Source organism: Heptranchias perlo, chromosome 18 (assembly GCF_035084215.1).
Source record: "Heptranchias perlo isolate sHepPer1 chromosome 18, sHepPer1.hap1, whole genome shotgun sequence".
NCBI lineage: Eukaryota > Metazoa > Chordata > Chondrichthyes > Hexanchiformes > Hexanchidae > Heptranchias > Heptranchias perlo.
Window position 1 is genome coordinate 33,565,469 of NC_090342.1, and position 17,585 is coordinate 33,583,053.

General features: G+C 47.4%; 1 protein-coding gene across 4 annotated transcripts in view; it reads right to left on the reverse strand.

The window, feature by feature from the left end:
- itfg2 (integrin alpha FG-GAP repeat containing 2) overlaps positions 1–17,585 on the reverse strand; it is an 86,601-nt gene that overhangs the window by 65,976 nt on the left and 3,040 nt on the right. Inside the window, exon 1 of one of the 4 annotated variants that reach the window (XM_067999664.1) lies at positions 16,869–17,075. The exons of the other annotated variants lie outside the window; for them this stretch is intronic. The gene's annotated coding sequence lies outside the window, so the exon portion shown is untranslated. Of the gene's footprint in view, positions 1–16,868; positions 17,076–17,585 lie in introns of those variants that run through there. 4 annotated transcript variants of the gene reach the window in all.

The following is a 17,585-nucleotide window of genomic DNA, read 5'->3' on the forward strand; positions in this document are numbered from 1 at the left end:
AGAGATCGTGAAGCTAGTACATTTCCTGTAAATAGGAGTCCCAACCTGTCACTGGTACAGTTCCTATAAATAGAATGGATCGCGGCCTGCCACTGGTACAGTTCCCATAAATAGAATGGATCGCGGCCTGCCACTGGTACAGTTCCCATAAATAGAATGGATCGCGGCCTGCCACTGGTACAGTTCCCATAAATAGAATGGATCGCGGCCTGCCACTGGTACAGTCCCTGTAAATACAGAGGGTGTACTGGCCTTTCACTGGTATAGTTGCTATAAATACAGAGAGGGCCCCAGCCTATCTCTGGTACAGTTCCTGTAGGTAGAGGAGGTCCATCCTCTCACTGGTACAGTTCCTGTAAAAAGAGGGGATACTGCGCTGTCACTGGTATGGTTCCTGTAAGCAAAAAGGGTCCCATTTTGTAACTGGCGTAGTTACTGTAAACAGAAATGGTTCTAGCCTGTTACTCCTACAGTTCCTGTAAATAGAAAAGCTTCGGGTCTGTCACTTGTACAGTTCCTATTAATAGAAAGTCCAGGCCGGTCACTGGTACAGTTCCTGTAAATAGAAGTGGTTCCTGTAAACAGAGGAGGTCCCGGCCTGTCACTGATACCGTTCCTGTGAATAGAAAGAAACCCTGTCACTGGTACAAGTCCTGTCACTGGAAGGGGTTCTGGCTTGTCATTGCTACAGTTCCTGTAAATAGAGGGTATCTCGGCCTGTCTCTGGTACAATTCCTGTTAGTAGAAGGGGTCCCTGCTTGTCACTAGTACAGTTCCTGTAAACAGAGGGGATACTGGGCTGTCACTGGTATAGTTCCTGTAAACAGAAAGGCGTCCCGGCCTGTCACTGGCACAGTTCCTACACAGAATGTACAGCACAGAAACAGGCCATTCAGCCCAACTGGTCCATGCCGGTGTTTAAGCTCCACATGAGCCTCCTTCATCTACCCCTTTCAGCATATCCTTTTATTACTTTCTCCCTCATGTTTATCTAGCTTCCCCTAAAATGCATCTCTGCTAGTCGCCTCAGCAACTCCTTGTGGTAGCGAGTTCCACATTCTAACCACTCTTTGGGTAAAGAAGTTTCTCCTGAATTCCCGATTATATTTATTAGTGACTATCTTATATTTACGGCCCCTAGTTCTGATCTCCCTCGTAAGTGCAGACATCTTCTCTACGTCCACCCTATCATACCCTTTCATAATCATAAAGACCTCTACCAGATCACCCCTCAGTCTTCTCTTTTCTAGAGAAAAGAGCCACAGCCTGTTCAATCTTTCCTGATAGGCATAACCTCTCATTTCTGGCATCATCCTAGTAAATCTTTTTTGCACCTTCTCCAGTGCCTCTATATCCTTTTTATAACATGGAGACCAGAACTGTTAACAGTGTGGGCAAACCAAGGTTCTATTCAACATTAACATAACTTCTCTGCTTTTTAATTCTAGCCCTCTAGAGATGAACCCCAGTGCTTTGTTTGCTTTTTTATGGCCTTATTAACCTGCTTCGCTACTTTTAGTGATTTGTGTATCTGAACCCCGGATCCCTCTGCTCCTCTACCCCATTTAGACTCTTATTATCCAAGCAGTATGTGGCCTCCTTATTGTTCCTACCAAAATGTACCACCTTACCTATATTGAAATTCATTTGCCAATTACACGCCCATTCTACAAATTTATTAATGTTTTCCTGTATTTTGTCACAGTCCTCTTCAGTATTAACTATACTCCCAACTTGGTGTCATCCGCAAATTATGAAATTGTACTCCCAATTCATGAGTCTAAATCGATAACGTAAATGGTGAACAGTGGTCCCAGCACCGATTCTTGTGGAACACTACATCCCAACTTTTGCCAGTCTGAGTAGCTACCTTTAACCCCACTTGTAGCCAGCTTGCTATCCATTTTGCTGCTTGTTCCCCGACTCCACATGCTCTGACCTTAGTCATGAATCTACCATGCAGTATCTTAACGAAAGCCTGTTGAAAATCCAAATATATTACATTTACTGCATTACTCTTGTCTATCCTTTCTGTTACTTCTTCAAAGAATTCAATAAGATTGGTCAAGCCTGACCTTCACTTTGAAATCCGTGCTGACTATTCTTTATAATATTTTCTTCATTATATTTCCTGCAAACAGAAGGGATACTGGGCTGTCAGTATGTAAACAGTTCCTGTAAATAAAAGGGGTCCCAGCCTGTCACTGGTACAGTTCCTGTAAATAAATGGGGTCTCGGTCTGTCACGGGTACAATTCCTGTAAATACAAAAATCGCCCTGTCTGTCGCTGGGACACTTCCTGTAAATAAAAGGGGTCCCGGCCCGTCGCTGGGACACTTCCTGTAAATAGAAGGGGTCCCGGCCCGTCACTGGGACACTTCCTGTAAATAGAAGGGGTCCCGGCCCGTCGCTGGGACACTTCCTGTAAATAGAAGGGGTCCCGGCCCGTCACTGGGACATTTCCTGTAAATAGAAGGGGTCCCGGCCCGTCACTGGGACACTTCCTGTAAATAGAAGGGGTCCCGGCCCGTCACTGGGACACTTCCTGTAAATAGAAGGGGTCCCGGCCCGTCACTGGGACACTTCCTGTAAATAGAAGGGGTCCCGGCCCGTCACTGGGACACTTCCTGTAAATAGAAGGGGTCCCGGCCCGTCACTGGGACACTTCCTGTAAATAGAAGGGGTCCCGGCCCGTCACTGGGACACTTCCTGTAAATAGAAGGGGTCCCGGCCCGTCGCTGGGACACTTCCTGTAAATAGAAGGGGTCCCGGCCCGTCACTGGGACACTTCCTGTAAATAGAAGGGGTCCCGGCCCGTCACTGGGACACTTCCTGTAAATAGAAGGGGTCCCGGCCCGTCACTGGGACACTTCCTGTAAATAGAAGGGGTCCCGGCCCGTCACTGGGACACTTCCTGTAAATAGAAGGGGTCCCGGCCCATCACTGGGACACTTCCTGTAGTTATAAACTGGATAGCCAGGTGGTGAAGGATAGAATACTATAGCTTAGTCTTCAGTTGCTTCAAGCCTTCATTCACAGAGATCCACATTACCACCACACCCTAGATCAGCTCTCTTCTAAATGGATACAGGAGAGTTCCCAATTGATATGCACCACCTGATCACAATTAATACTAATTGATATAAATCACATGGATACAATTAACACTGTAAATAGAGAGGGTCCCTGCCTGTCACTGGTACAGTTCCTGTAAATTAAAAGGGGTCCCAGCGGGTCACTGGGACAGTTACTGTAAATAGAGGGGTTTCCACCTGTCACTGGTATAGTTCATGTAAATACAGAAATAGCCCTACCCGTCACTGGTACAGTTGCTGTAAATAAAAGGGGTTCCGGCTGGTCACTGGTAGTTCCTGTAAATAAAAGGGGTTCCCAGCCTGTCACTGCTACAGTTCCTATAAATAGAGAGGCTCCTGGTCTGTCATTGGTAAAGTTCCTGTAAATAGAAGGAGTTCCAGTCCGTCACAGGTACTGTTCCAGTAAATGAAGAGATGTCCTGCCTGTCCCTCGTATAGTCACTGCAAATAAATGGGTTCCGGCCTATCACTGGTACAGTTCCTATAAATAGTGAGGGTCCTCGTCTGTCACTGGTACACAATTCCTGTAAATAGCGAGGGTGCCCGCCTGTCACTGGTACAGTTGCTGTAAATAGAAAGGGTGCCCGCCCGTCACTGATAGAAAGCCTATAAATGAAGAGGGGGGTCCTGCCCGTCACTGGTACATTTCCTGCAAATAATGGATGTCCCTGCCTGTCTCTGGTACAGTTCCTGCAAACGGAAGAGTTCCCAGCCTGTGACTGATACAATTCCTGTAAATAGAGAGGGTCCCTGCCTGTCACTGGTACAGTTCCTGTAAATAAAAGGGGTCCCAGCCGGTCACTGGGGCAGCTACTGTAAATAGAGGAGTTCCACCTGTCACTGGTATAGTTCATGTAAATACAGAAATCGCCCTACCCGTCACTTGTACAGTTCCTGTAAATATTAGGGGTTCCGGCCAGTCACTGGTTCAGTTCCTGTAGATTAAAGGAGTCTTGACCTGTGACTGGTACACTTCCTGTAAACAAAAAGGGGTACCAGTCTGTCTTGGGTACAGTTCAGGTAAATACAGAAATCGCCCTGCCTGTCACTGGTACAGTTCCTATAAATATAAGGCTTCCCGACCGGTCACTGGAACAGTTCCTGTAAATAGAGGGCATCCCAGCCTGTCACTAGTAGAGTTCCTGCAAATAGAGAGGGGTCCAGCCTGTCACTGGTACTGTTCCTATAAATAGGGAGGCTCCCTGCCCATCATGGGTATGGTTCCTGCAAATAAAAAGGGTTCTGTCAGACACTGGTACAGTTCCTGTAAATAGAAGGAGTCCCTGCCAGTAACTCATGCAGTTTCTGTAACTAGAGGGCGATCCCAGCCTGTCACTGGTACAGTTGCTAAATAGAGAGGCTCCCTGCCCGTCATGGATACAGTTCCTGTAAATAAAACGGGTTTTGTCGGTCACTGGTACAGTTCCTGTAAATAGGAGGATTCCCAGCCTGTCACTGGTACAGTTCCTGTAAATAGGAGGATTCCCAGCCTGTCACTGGTACAGTTCCCGTAAATAGGAGGATTCCCAGCCTGTCACTGGTACAGTTCCCTTAAATAGAGATGTTCCCAGCCTATCACTAGTACATTTCCTATAAATAAACGGTGTTCCCGCCTATCACTGGTACAATTTCTGTAAATAAAAGGGGTCCCTGACTGTCGCTGGTGCAGTTCCTATAAATAGAGGGCTATCCCAGCCTATCACTGTTACAGTTCCTGCAGATAGAAAGGTTCCTGGCCTGTCACTGGTACATTTCCTATAAATAAACGGTGTCCCCGCCTGTCACTGGTACAGTTTCTGGAAATAGAAGGGGTCACTGGTACAGTTTCTGTGAATAGAAGGGGTCCCTGCCTGTCGCTGGTGCAGTTCCTATAAATAGAAGGCGATCTCAGCTTATCACTGTTACAGTTCCGGCAAATAGAGCATGTCCCTGCCTGTCACTGGTACAGTTCCTGCAAATAGAAGGGTTCCTGGCCTGTCACTGGTACAGGCTGAAGCATTTGCAACCATCTTCAGCCAGAAGTGCCGAGTGGATGATCCATCTCGGCCTCCTCCCGATATCCTCACCATCACAGAAGCCAGTCTTCAGCCAATTCGATTCACTCCACGTGTTATCAAGAAACGGCTGAGTGCACTGGATACAGCAAGAGCCCCGACAACATCCCGGCTGTATTGCTGAAGACTTGTGCTCCAGAACTAGCCAAACTGTTCCAGGACAGTTACAACACTGGCATCTACCCGACAATGTGGAAAATTGTCCAGCTATGTCCTGTCCACAAAAAGCAGGACAAATCCGATCTGGCCAATTACTGCCCCATCAGTCTACTCTCAATCATCAGCAAAGTGATGGAAGGTGTCGTCAACAGTGCTAACTTACTCACCAATAACCTGCTTACCGATGCTCAGTTTGGGTTCCGCCAGGACCACACGGCTCCAGACCTCATTACAGCCTTGGACAAAACAGCTGAATTCCAGAGGTGAGGTGAGAGTAACTGCCCTTGACATTAAGGCAGCATTTGACCGAGTGTGGCACCAAGGAGCCCTCGTAAAATTGAAGTCAATGGGAATCAGGGGGAAAACTCTCCAGTGGCTGGAGTCATACCAAGCACAAAGGAAGATGGTAGTGGTTGTTGGAGGCCAATCATCTCAGCCCCAGGACATTGCTGCAGGAGTTCCTCAGGGCAGTGTCCTAGGCCCAACCATCTTCAGCTGCTTCATCAATGACCTTCCCTCCATCATAAGGTCAGAAATGGGGATGTTCGCTGATGATTGCACAGTGTTCAGTTCCATTCGCAACCCCTCAGATAATGAAGCAGTCCGTGCCCGCATACAGCAAGACCTGGACAACATCCAAGCTTGGGCTGATAAGTGGCAAGTAACATTCACGCCAAACAAGTGCCAGGCAATGACCATCTCCAACAAGAGAGAGTCTAACCACCTCCCCTTGACATTCAACGGCATTACCATCGCCAAATCCCCCACCATCAACATCCTGGGGGTCGCCATTGACCAGAAACTTAACTGGACCAGCCATGTAAATACTATGGCTACAAGAGCAGGTCAGAGGCTAGGTATTCTGCGACGAGTGACTCACCTCCTGACTCCCCAAAGCCTTTCCACTATCTACAAGGCACAAGTCAGGAGTGTGATGGAATACTCCCCACTTGCCTGGATGGATGCAGCTCCAGCAACACTCAAGAAGCTCAACACCATCCAGGACAAAGCAGCCCGCTTGATTGGCACTCCATCCACCACCCTAAGCATTCACTCCCTTCACCACTGCCACACTGTGGCTGCAGCGTGTACCATCCACAGGATGCACTGCAGCAACTTGCCAAGGCTTCTTCGACAGCATCTCCCAAACCGGCGACCTCTGCACCTAGAAGGACAAGGGCAGCAGGCACATGGGAACACCACCACCTGCACGTTCCCCTCCAGGTCACACACCATCCCGACTTGGAAATATATCGCCGTTCCTTCATCGTCGCTGGGTCAAAATCCTGGAACTCCCTTCCTAACAGCACTGTGGGAGAACCTTCACCACACGGACTGCAACAGTTCAAGAAGGCGGCTCACCACCACCTTCTCAAGGGCAATTAGAGATGGGCAATAAATGCTGGCCTTGCCAGCGACGCCCACATCCCATGAACGAATTTTTAAAAAGTTCCTGTAAATAGAAGGGTTCCCGGCCTATCACTGGTACAGTTCCTGTAAATAGAGGGCGATCCCAGCCTGTCACTGGTACAGTTATTGTTAATAGAAGGATTCCTGGCCTATCACTGGTATGGTTCCTGTAAAGAGAATGTGTAACTGCTAGTCACTGGTACAGTTCCTGTAAATAGAGTCTGTGCCAGCTTATCACTGGTACAGTTCCAGTAAATAGAGACGTTCCCTGTCCATCACTGGTACAGTTCCTATAAATAGTATGTCCCAGCCTGTCACAGATATAGTTCCTATAAATAGAGAGGCTCCCTGCCTGTCACGGGTACAGTTCCTCTAAATAAAAGGGGTCCCTGCCTGTCGCTTGCGCAATTCCTGTGAATAGAGGGCGATCCCAGCCTATCACTGATACAGTTCCTGTAAACAGAAGGGTTCCCTGCCTGTCACTTGCCACATGAAAGATTGTTACCCAAGATAAGGGCTCATGGGGTTGGGGGTAACACATTAGCATGGATGGTTAATGGTCAGAAAACAGAGAGTAGGGATAAACTAGTCATTTTCAAGTTGGCAGGCTGTAACTAGTGGGGTACTGCAAGGATCGCAGTTGATAGTGAGGAGGAAAGCTGTAGACTGCTGGAAGTTATCAATGGACTGGTCAGGTGGGCAGAAAAGTGGCAAATGGAATTCAATCCAGAGAAGTGTGAGATAATGCATTTGGGGAGGGCAAACAAGGCAAGGGAGTACACAATAAATGGGAGGATACTGAAAGGTGTACAAGGAAGTGAGGGACCTTGGAGTGCATGTCCACAGATCCCTGAAGGTAGCAGGACAGGTAGATAAGGCGATTAAGAAGGCTTTGCTTTATCAGCCGAGGCATAGAATATAAGAGCAGGGACGTGATGCTGGAAATGTATAAAACAATGGTTAGACCACAGCTGGAGTACTGTGTAAAGTTCTGGTCACCACATTACAGGAAGGATGTAACTGCACTAGAGAGGGTACAGCGGAGATTTATGAGGATGTTGCCAGGACTGGAGAATTTTAGCTATGAGGAAAGATTGGATAGGCTGGGGTTGTTCTCTTTGGAACAGAGAAGGCTGAGGGGTGATTTAATTGAGGTGCACAAAATTATGAAGGGCCTAGACAGAGTGGAGAGGAAGGACCTATTTCCCTGAGCAGAGAGGTCAATAACCAGGGGGCATAGATTTAAAGTGATTGGTAGAAGGATTAGAGGGGAGCTGAGGAAACATTTTTTCACCCAGAGGGTGGAAGGGGTCTGGAACTCACTGCCTGAAAGGGTGGTAGAGGCAGAAACCCTCAACTCAATTAAAAAGTACCTGGATGTGCACCTGAAGTTCCATGACCTACTAGGCTACGGACCAAAGGCTGGAAAGTGGGATTAGGCTGGGTGGCTCATTTCGGCCACGATGGGCTGAATGGCCTCCTTCTGTGCCGTAAATTTTCTATGATTTTTCTATGATTCCATCAGTGCTTGGGCCTCAGCTATTTACAATCTATATTAATGACTTGGATGAAGGGACTGAGTTTAATGTATCCAAGTTTGCTGATGATACAAAGCTAGGTGGGAAAGTAATCAGTAAGCAGGACACAAAGAGTCTGCACAGGGATATAGACAGGTTAAGTGAGTGGGCAAGAAGGTGGCAGATGGAGTATAATGTGGGGAAATGTGAGGTTATTCATTTTGGTAGGAAAAATAGAATTTTTTTTTAAATGGTGAGAAACTATTAAATGTTTGTGTCCAGACAGACTTGGGTGTCCTGGTACAAGAAACACAAAAAGTTAGCATGCAGTTACAGCAGGCAATTAGGAAAGCAAATGACACGTTGGCCTTTATTGCAAGGGGATGGCGTACAACAGTAAGGAAGTCTTACTACAATTGTATAGGGCTTTGGTGAGACCTCACCTGGAGTAATGCGTACAGTTTTGATCTCCTTATCTAAGGAAGGATATATTTGCCTTAGAGGCGGTGCAACAGAGGTTCACTAGATTAATTCCTGGGATGAGAGGGTTGTCCTGTGAGGAGAGGTTGAGTACAATGGGCCTGTACCCTCTGCAGTTTAGAAGAATGAGAGGCGATCTCATTGAAACACATAAGATTCTGAGGGGGCTTGACAGGGTAGATGCCGAGAGGTTGTTTGCCCTGGCTGGAAAGTCTAGAACTAGAGGGCATAGTTGCAGGATAAGGGGTCAGCCATTTAAGACTGAGATGAGGAGGAATTTCTTCACTCAGAGGGTTGTGAATCTTTGGAATTCTCCACCCCAGAGGGCTGTGGATGCTGAATCGTTGAGTATATTCAAGGCTAAGATAGATAGATTTTTGGACTCCAAGGGAATCAAGGATATGGGGATCGGGCAGGAAAGTGAAGTTGAGGTTGAAGATCAGCCATGATCTGATTGAAAGGCGGAGCAGGCTCGAGGGGCCTTATGGCCTACTCCTGCGCCTATTTCTTATGTTCTTATGACAATGGTACATTTCCTGTACATAGAGGTTTCCAGCCTGTCACTGCTACAGTTCTTGTAAACAATTTTACAACACCAAGTTATAGTCCAGCAATTTTATTTTAAATTCACAAGCTTTCGGAGATTTTCTCCTTCCTCAGCCAAACATTTGCCTGAGGAAGGAGAAAATCTCCGAAAGCTTGTGAATTTAAAATAAAATTGCTGGACTATAACTTGGTGTTGTAAAATTGTTTACAATTGTCAACCCCAGTCCATCACCGGCATCTCCACATCATGACAGTTCTTGTAAATAGGGGGTCTCCCGGCCTGTCACTAATACAGTTCCTTTAAATAGAATGGGTCCCATCTGCCACTGGTACATTTCCTATAAATAAAGGGGATCACTGCCTGTCACTGGTAGAGTTCATGTAAATAGAAGGGGTCCCCGTCTGCCACTGGTACAATTCCTATAAATAGAAAAGGTTCCCAACCAATCACTGGTACAGTTCCTGTAAATAAAGAGGTTCCCAGCCTGTCACTGGTACAGTTGCTGTAAATAGAAGGGGGTCCCATCTGTCACTGGTACAATTCCTGTAAGCAGAAGGGGACCCATACGTCGCTGGTAAATTTCCTATAGGGTCACTGCCTGTCACTGGTGCAGTACCTGTAAATAGAGAGGGTGCCCGCCTGTCACTTGTGCAGTTCCTGCAAATAAAGAGAGTCCCGACCTGTGACTGGTACAGTTCCTGTAAACAGAAGTAGTCCCAGCCTGTCACTCCTACAGTACCTGTAAATAAAAGGGGTTCCATCTGTCGCTGGTGCATTTCCTGTAAACAAAGGGTGTCCCTGCCAGTCACTGGTACAGTTCCTGTAAATAGTGTACCGGCCTGTCACTGGTACATTTCCTATAAGCAGAAGGGGTCTGTCACTGATTCATTTCCTGTACATAAAATAGATCCCCGCCTGTCACTGGTACAGTTCCTGTAAATAGAGATGGTCCCAGCCTGTCACTGGCACAGTTCCTGTAAACAGAGAGTGTCCCTGCCTGTCACTGGTACAGCTTCTGCAAATCGGGAGGTTTCCAGCCTGTCATTGATACAGTTCCAGTAAGTAAAAAGGGCTCCGTCCATCGCTGGTGCATTTCCTGTAAATAAAGGGATGGCTGCCAGTCACTGGCACAGTTCCTGTAAATAGAGTGTCCCTGCCTATCACTGATATAGTTCCTCCAAATCGAGAGGATCCCCGCCTGTCATTTGTGGAGTTCCTGTGAATAAAGGGAGTCCCAGCCCATTACTGGTACAGTTCCAGTAAATAGAGATGGCTCCGGGCTGTCATTTGTGGAGTTCCTGTGAATAAAGGGAGTCCCAGCCCATCACTGGTACAGTTCCAGTAAATAGAGATGGCTCCGGGCTGTCATTTGTGGAGTTCCTGTGAATAAAGGGAGTCCCAGCCCATCACTGGTACAGTTCCAGTAAATAGAGATGGCTCCGGGCTGTCATTTGTGGAGTTCCTGTGAATAAAGGGAGTCCCAGCCCATCACTGGTACAGTTCCAGTAAATAGAGATGGCTCCGGGCTGTCATTTGTGGAGTTCCTGTGAATAAAGGGAGTCCCAGCCCATCACTGGTACAGTTCCAGTAAATAGAGATGGCTCCGGGCTGTCATTTGTGGAGTTCCTGTGAATAAAGGGAGTCCCAGCCCATCACTGGTACAGTTCCAGTAAATAGAGATGGCTCCGGGCTGTCATTTGTGGAGTTCCTGTGAATAAAGGGAGTCCCAGCCCATTACTGGTACAGTTCCAGTAAATAGAGATGGCCCTGAGCTGTCATTTGTGGAGTTCCTGTAAATAAAGGGAGTCCCTGCCTGTCGCTGCTACAGTTCCTGTGAACAGAGGATGTTCCGGCCTGTCGCTGGTATAGTTCCTTTAAATAGAAGGGGTCTCTTCGGTCGCTGGTACATTTCCTATAAATAAAGAGGATCCCTGCCTGTCACTGGTAGAGTTCATGTAAATGGAGGAGGTCCCAGCCTATAACTGATACAGTTCCTGTAAACAGAGAGGTTCCCAGCATGCCACTGGTACAATTCCTGTAAACAGATGGGGACCTATGTGTCGCTGGTAAATTTCCTGTAAATAAAGGGGATCCCTGTCTGTCACTGGTGCAGTACCTGCAAATAGAGAGGGTCTCTGCCTGTCACTCATGAAGTTCCTGTAAATAAAGGGAGTTCCGACCTGTCACTGGTACTATTCCTGTAAATAGAAGGGGTCCCAACCTGTCACTCATACAGTTTCTGTGAATTAAAGGGGTTCCATCTGTCGCTGATGCATTTCCTGTAAACAAAGAGGATACCTGCCTGTCATTAGTACAGTTCCTGTAAATAGAGGGTATACCGGCCTGTCACTGGTACATTTCCTGTAAACAGAAGGGGTCTGTCGCTGGTTCATTTCCTGTACATAAAGGAGATCCCTGCCTGTCGCTGGTACAGTTCCTGTAAATAGAGGTCCCAGCCTTTCAATGGTACAGTTCCTACAAATAGAGGGCGTCCCTGCCTGTCACTGGTACAGTTCCTGTAAATAGAGAAGTTCCCAGCCTATCACTGGTACAATTCCTGTAAATAGAGAGGGTCCTTCCTTTCACTGGTACAGTTCCTATAAATAGAAGGATACCAGTCTGTCACTGCTACATTTCCTCTAAATAGAAGGGATCCTGTCTGTCGCTGGTACATTTCCTGTACGTAATAGAGATCCATGCCCGTCACTGGTACTGTTCCTGTAAATAGAGAGGTTCCCAGCCTGTCACTAGTACAGTTCCTGTAAATAAAGGGAGTTCCGACCTGTGACTGGTACAGTTCCTTTAAATTTAAGGGGTCCCATCTGTCGCTGGTACGTTTCCTGTAAACAGAAGGGGACCTATACGTCGCTGGTAAATTTCCTGTAAATAAAGGGGATCCCTGTCTGTCACTGGTGCAGTACCTGCAAAGAGAGAGGCTCTCTGCCTGTCACTGGTACTGATCCTGTAAATAAAGGGAGTCCCGACCTGTGACTGTTACAGTTCCTGTAAATAGAGTGTCCCTGCCTCTCAGTGGTACAGTACTCTAAAAAGGGGTTCTGTCTGTCACTGTTACATTTCCTGTAAACAAAGGGGATACCAGCCAGTCACTGGTACAGTTCCTGTAAATAGAGGGGTTCCCAGCCTGCCACTCGTGCAGTTCCTGTAAATAGTAGTGGTTGCGCCTGTCACTGGTACAGTTCCTTCAAATACAAGGGGTCCCATCTGCCACTCTTACAGTTCCTGTAAATAGAAGGGGTCCCGTCTATCAATGGTGCATTTGCTGTAAATAATGGGGATCCTTTATACAGGAACCTACAGTTCCTGTAAATAAGTTCATGTGAATACAGAAATCAACCTGCCTAACACTCATACAGTTCCTGGAAATAGAAGGGGTCCCCTCCTGTCACTGTTACAGTTCAAGTAAATAGGTGTCATAAGAACATAAGAAATAGGAGCAGGAGTAGGCCACATGGCCCCTCAAGCCTGCTCCGCCATTCAATAAGATCATGGCTGATCTTCGACCTCAACTCCACTTTCCCGCCCGATCCCCATGACCCTTGATTCCCTTAGAGTCCAAAAATCTATCAAACTCATTCTTGAATATATTCAGCGACTGAGCATCCAAAGCCCTCTGCGTTAGAGAATTCCAAAGATTCACAACCCTCTGAGTGAAGAAATCCCTCCTCATCTCAGTCCTAAATGTCCGACCCCTTATCCTAAGACTATCCCCCTAGTACTAGACTCTCCAGCCAGGGGAAACAGCCTCTCAGCATCTAGCCTGTCAAGCCATCAAAGAATTTTAATGAGATCATCTCTCATTCTTCTAAACTCCAGAGAATATAGGCCCATTCTACTCAATCTCCCCTCAGACCCTCTCATTACAGGATCTGTACCGGTGTCCCGGCCTGTCACTGGTACAGTTCCCGTAAGTAGACAGCTTCCCAGCTTGTAACTAGTACAGTTCCTGTAAATAAAGGGAGTCCCGAAATGTGACTGCTACAGTTCCTGTAGACAGAGAGGGTCCTGGCCTGTCGCTAGTACAGTTCCTGTAATTGGAGGGTATCCCGGCCTGTCACTGGTATAGTTCCTGTAAATAAAGAGTTTTGCAGCCTGTCACTGGTACAATTCCTGTAAATAGAGCTTGACCCGGTCTGTCACTGGTACATTTCCTGTAAATAAAGGAAGTCTCGACCTGTCAGTGGCACAGTTCCTGTAAAGAGAGGGCGGACCCAGCCTGTCACTGGTACAGTTCCTGTAAATATAGAGTCCCTGCATGTCAGTGGTACAGTTCCTGTAAATTGGCATGCTGACCTGTGACTGGTACAGTTCCTGAAGAGGGCAAATCCAGCCTGTCACTGGTACGGTTCCTATAAATAAAACGTGTCCCGGGCTGTCACTGGTACAGTTCCTGTTAATGGAGAGGTTACCAGCCTGTCACTGGTACAGTTCTTGTAAATAGAGGGGGTCCCCACCTGTCACCGTTACAGTTCCTGTAAATAGCAGGGGACCCTGCCTATCACTTGTGCAGTTCCTGTACATAAAGGGAGTCCTGACCTGTTGCTGGTACAGTTCCTGTAAATAAAGCCAGTTCAATCCTGTCACTGGTACAGGTCCTGTAAATAGAAGGAGTCCCGTCAGTCACTGGTATATTTCCTGTAAATAAAGGGATCCTCGCCTATAACTGGTATAGTTCCTGTAAACAAAGGCGGTCCTGACCTGTGACTGGTACAGTTCCTATCAATAAAGGCTGGACCCAGCCTGTCACTGGTGCAGTTCCTGTAAATAGAGAGGTTCTCCACCTGTCACTGCCACAGTTCCTGTAAATAGGTATCTCGGCCTGTCACTGGTACAGTTCCTGTAAATAGAGAGGTTCCCCACCTATCACTGCTACAATTCCTGAAAATAGGTGTCCCAGGCTGTCACTGGTAAGTTCATGTAAATAGAAGTGGTTCCACCTGTCACTGGTACAGTTCCTGTAAACAGAAGGGGTCCCGCCTGTCACTGGTTGGGGACCCTGCCTGTCGCTCATGCAGTTCCTGTACATAAAGGGAGTCCTGACCTGTTGCTGGTACAGTTCCTGTAAATAGAGGGTGTACCGGCCTTTCACTGGCACAGTTCCTGTAAATAGAGAGCAATCCAGCCTGTCACTGGTACACTTCCTGTAAATAGAGGGCATCCCTGCCCGTCACTGGGGCAGTTCCTGTAAATAAACAGTGTCCCTGCATGTCACTGGTATAGTTCCTATAAATTAAAGGGGCACCTGCCTGTCACTTGTACAGTTTCTGTAAATAGAAGGGGTCTCGGCCTGTCACAAGTAGGGGACGCTGCCTGTCACTCATGCAGTTCCTGTACATAAAGGGAGTCCTGACCTGTTGCTGGTACAGTTCCTGTAAATAAAGCAAGTTCAAGCCTGGCACTGGTATAGTCCCTGTAAATAGAGGGGGTCCCGGCCTGTCGCTGATACAGTTCCTGTAAATAGAGAGGGCCCCAGACTGTCAATCAAAGGGGTACTTGCTTGTCATTCGTATAGTTCCTGTAAATAGAAGGGTCCCCCCCACTGTCACTGGTACAGATCCTGTAAATAGAGAGGGTCCCTGTCTGTAACTGTTACAGTTCCTGTATATAGAAGGGGTCCCGGTCTGTCACTGTTTGGGGACCCTGCCTGTCACTCGTGCAGTTCTTGGACATAAAGGAAGTCCTGACCTGATGCTGATATAGTTCCTGTAAATAAAGCGAGTTCAAGCATGTCACTGGTACAGTTCCTGTAGATAGAGGGCGGCCCCAGCCTGTCACTGTTACAGTTCCTGTAAAGAGTGGGTCCTTGTCTGTCACTGATACAGTTCCTGTAAATAGAGAGGGTCCCAACCCGTCACTGGTACAGTTCCTATAAACAGAGAGGCACCTTGCCTGTCACTGATACAGTTCCTGTAAATGAAAGGGGTATTTGCCTTTCGCTTGTACAATTCCTGTAAATAGAGAGGGTCCCCACCTGTCACTAGTACAGTTCCTGTGAATAGAGGGAGTCTCCGCCTGTCTCTGGAGCAGTTCCTGTAAATAGAAGGTGCCCCGGCCAGTGTCTGGTACAGTTCCTGTAAATAGAGAGGGCCCCAGCCTGAAACTGGGGCAGTTCCTGTGAATAGAGAGGCTGCCTACCTGTCACTGGTATAGCTCCTGTAAATCAAAGGCGTACTTGCCTGTCACTATTACAGTTCCTGGAAATAGAGGGGGTCCCGTCTATCACTGGTTGGGGAGCCTGCCTGTCACTTGTGCAGTTCCTGTACATAAAGAAGTCCTAAGCTGTTGCTGGCACAGTTCCTGTAAATAAAGCGAGTTCAAGCCTGTCCCTGGTACAGTTCCTGAAAATAGAGGGTGTCCTGACCTGTCACTGGTACATTTCCTGTAATCAGAAGGGGTCCCATCAGTCACAGGTACATTTCCTGTAAATAAAGGGATCCCTGCCTGTAACTGGTCAAGCTCCTGTAATAAAGGGAGTCGCGATCCATGACTGGTACAGTTCCTATAAATAGAGGGCGGACCCATCCTGTCACTGGTACAGTTCCCGTGAATAGAGAAGTTCCCAGCTTGTTACTGGTACAGTTCCTGTAAACAGAAGTGGTTCCACCTGTCACTGGTACAGTTCTTGTAAATACAAAGGGTCCCCGCCTGTCACTGCTACAGTTCCTGTAAATAGAAGGAGACCCTGCCTGTCACTCATGGAGTTCCTAGAAATAAAGGGAGTCCCATCCTATCCTTGGTACAACTCCTGCAAATAGAGAGGTTCCCAGCCTGTCACTGGTACAATTCCTGCAAACAGAAGGGGTCTCCTCCTGTCACTGGTACAGTTCCTGTATATAGGTGTCCCGGCCTGTCACTGGTACAGTTCCTGTAAATAAAGGGAGTGCTGACCTGTTGCTGGTACAGTTCCTATAAATAAAGTGAGTTCAAGCCTGTCACTGGTGCATTACCTGTAAATAGAAGGTGTACCGATCTATCACTGGTACATTTCCTGCAAGTAGTTGGGGTCCCTTCAGTCACTGGTACATTTCCTGTAAACAAAGGGACTCCCGTCTGTAACTGTTCCTGTAATAAAGGGAATCTCGACCTGTGACTGGTACAGTTCCTGTAAGTAGAGGGCGGACCCAGCCTGTCACTGGTACAGTTCCCATGAATAGAGAAGTTCCCAGCTTGTTACTGGTACAGTTCCTGTAAATAGAAGTGGTTCCCCCTTTCACTGGTACAGTTGCTGTAAATAGAACAGTTCCCGTCAGTCACATGTACATTTCCTGTAAATAAAGGGATTCCCCCCCGTAACTGGTACAGATCCTATAAATAGCGGGCGGACCCAGTCACTGGTACAGTTCCTGTAAATAGAAGTGATTTCACCTGTCACTGGTACAATTCTTGTAAATAGAGAGGATCCCCGCCAGTCACTAGTTCAGTTACTGCAAATAGAGAGGTTGCCAGCCTGTCACTGGTACAATTCCTGTAAACAGTAGGGGTCACCTCCTGTCACTGGCACAGTTCCTGTAAATAAGGGGAGTACTGACCTGTTGTTGGTACAGTTCCTATAAATAAAGTGAGTTCAAGCCTGTCACTGGTGCATTACCTGTAAATAGAAGGGGTCCCATCAGTCACTGGCACATTTCCTGTAACTGAAGCGTGTCCCGGCCAGTCTCTTGTACAGTTCCTGTAAATAGTGAGTGTCCCTGCCGGTCACTGGGGCAGTTCCTGTAAATAGTCGGTGTCCCAGCCAATCTCTGGTGCAGTTCCTGTAAATAGAGAGGGCCCCAGCCTGTCACTGGGGCAATTCCTGTGACTAGAGAGGTTGCCTGCTTGTCACCGGTATAGTTCCTGAAAATCAAAGGGGTATTTGCCTGTAACTTGTACAGTTCCTGAAAATAGAGGGTGTCTCGACTGTTCACTGGTACATTTCCTATAAATAGAAGGGGTCCTGTCAGTCACTGGTATATTTCCTGTAAATAAAGGGAACCCTGCCTGTCACTGGTACAGTTCCTGGAAATAGAAGGGGTCCCGTCTGATTCTGGTTGGGGACCCTGCCTATCGTTTGTGCAGTTCCAGAACATAAAGTCCTGACCTGTTGCTGGTACAGTTCCTGTAAATAAAGCAAGTTCAAGCCTGTTACTGGTGCAGTTCCTGTAAATAAAGGGAGTCTCGACCTGTGACTGGTACAGTTCCTATAAAGAGAGGACGCATCCAGCTTGTCACTGGTACAGTTCCTATAAGTAGAAGTGGTTCCGCCTGTCACTGGTACAGTTCTTGTAAACAGAAGGGGTCCCTGCCTGTCACTCATGCAGTTCCTGTA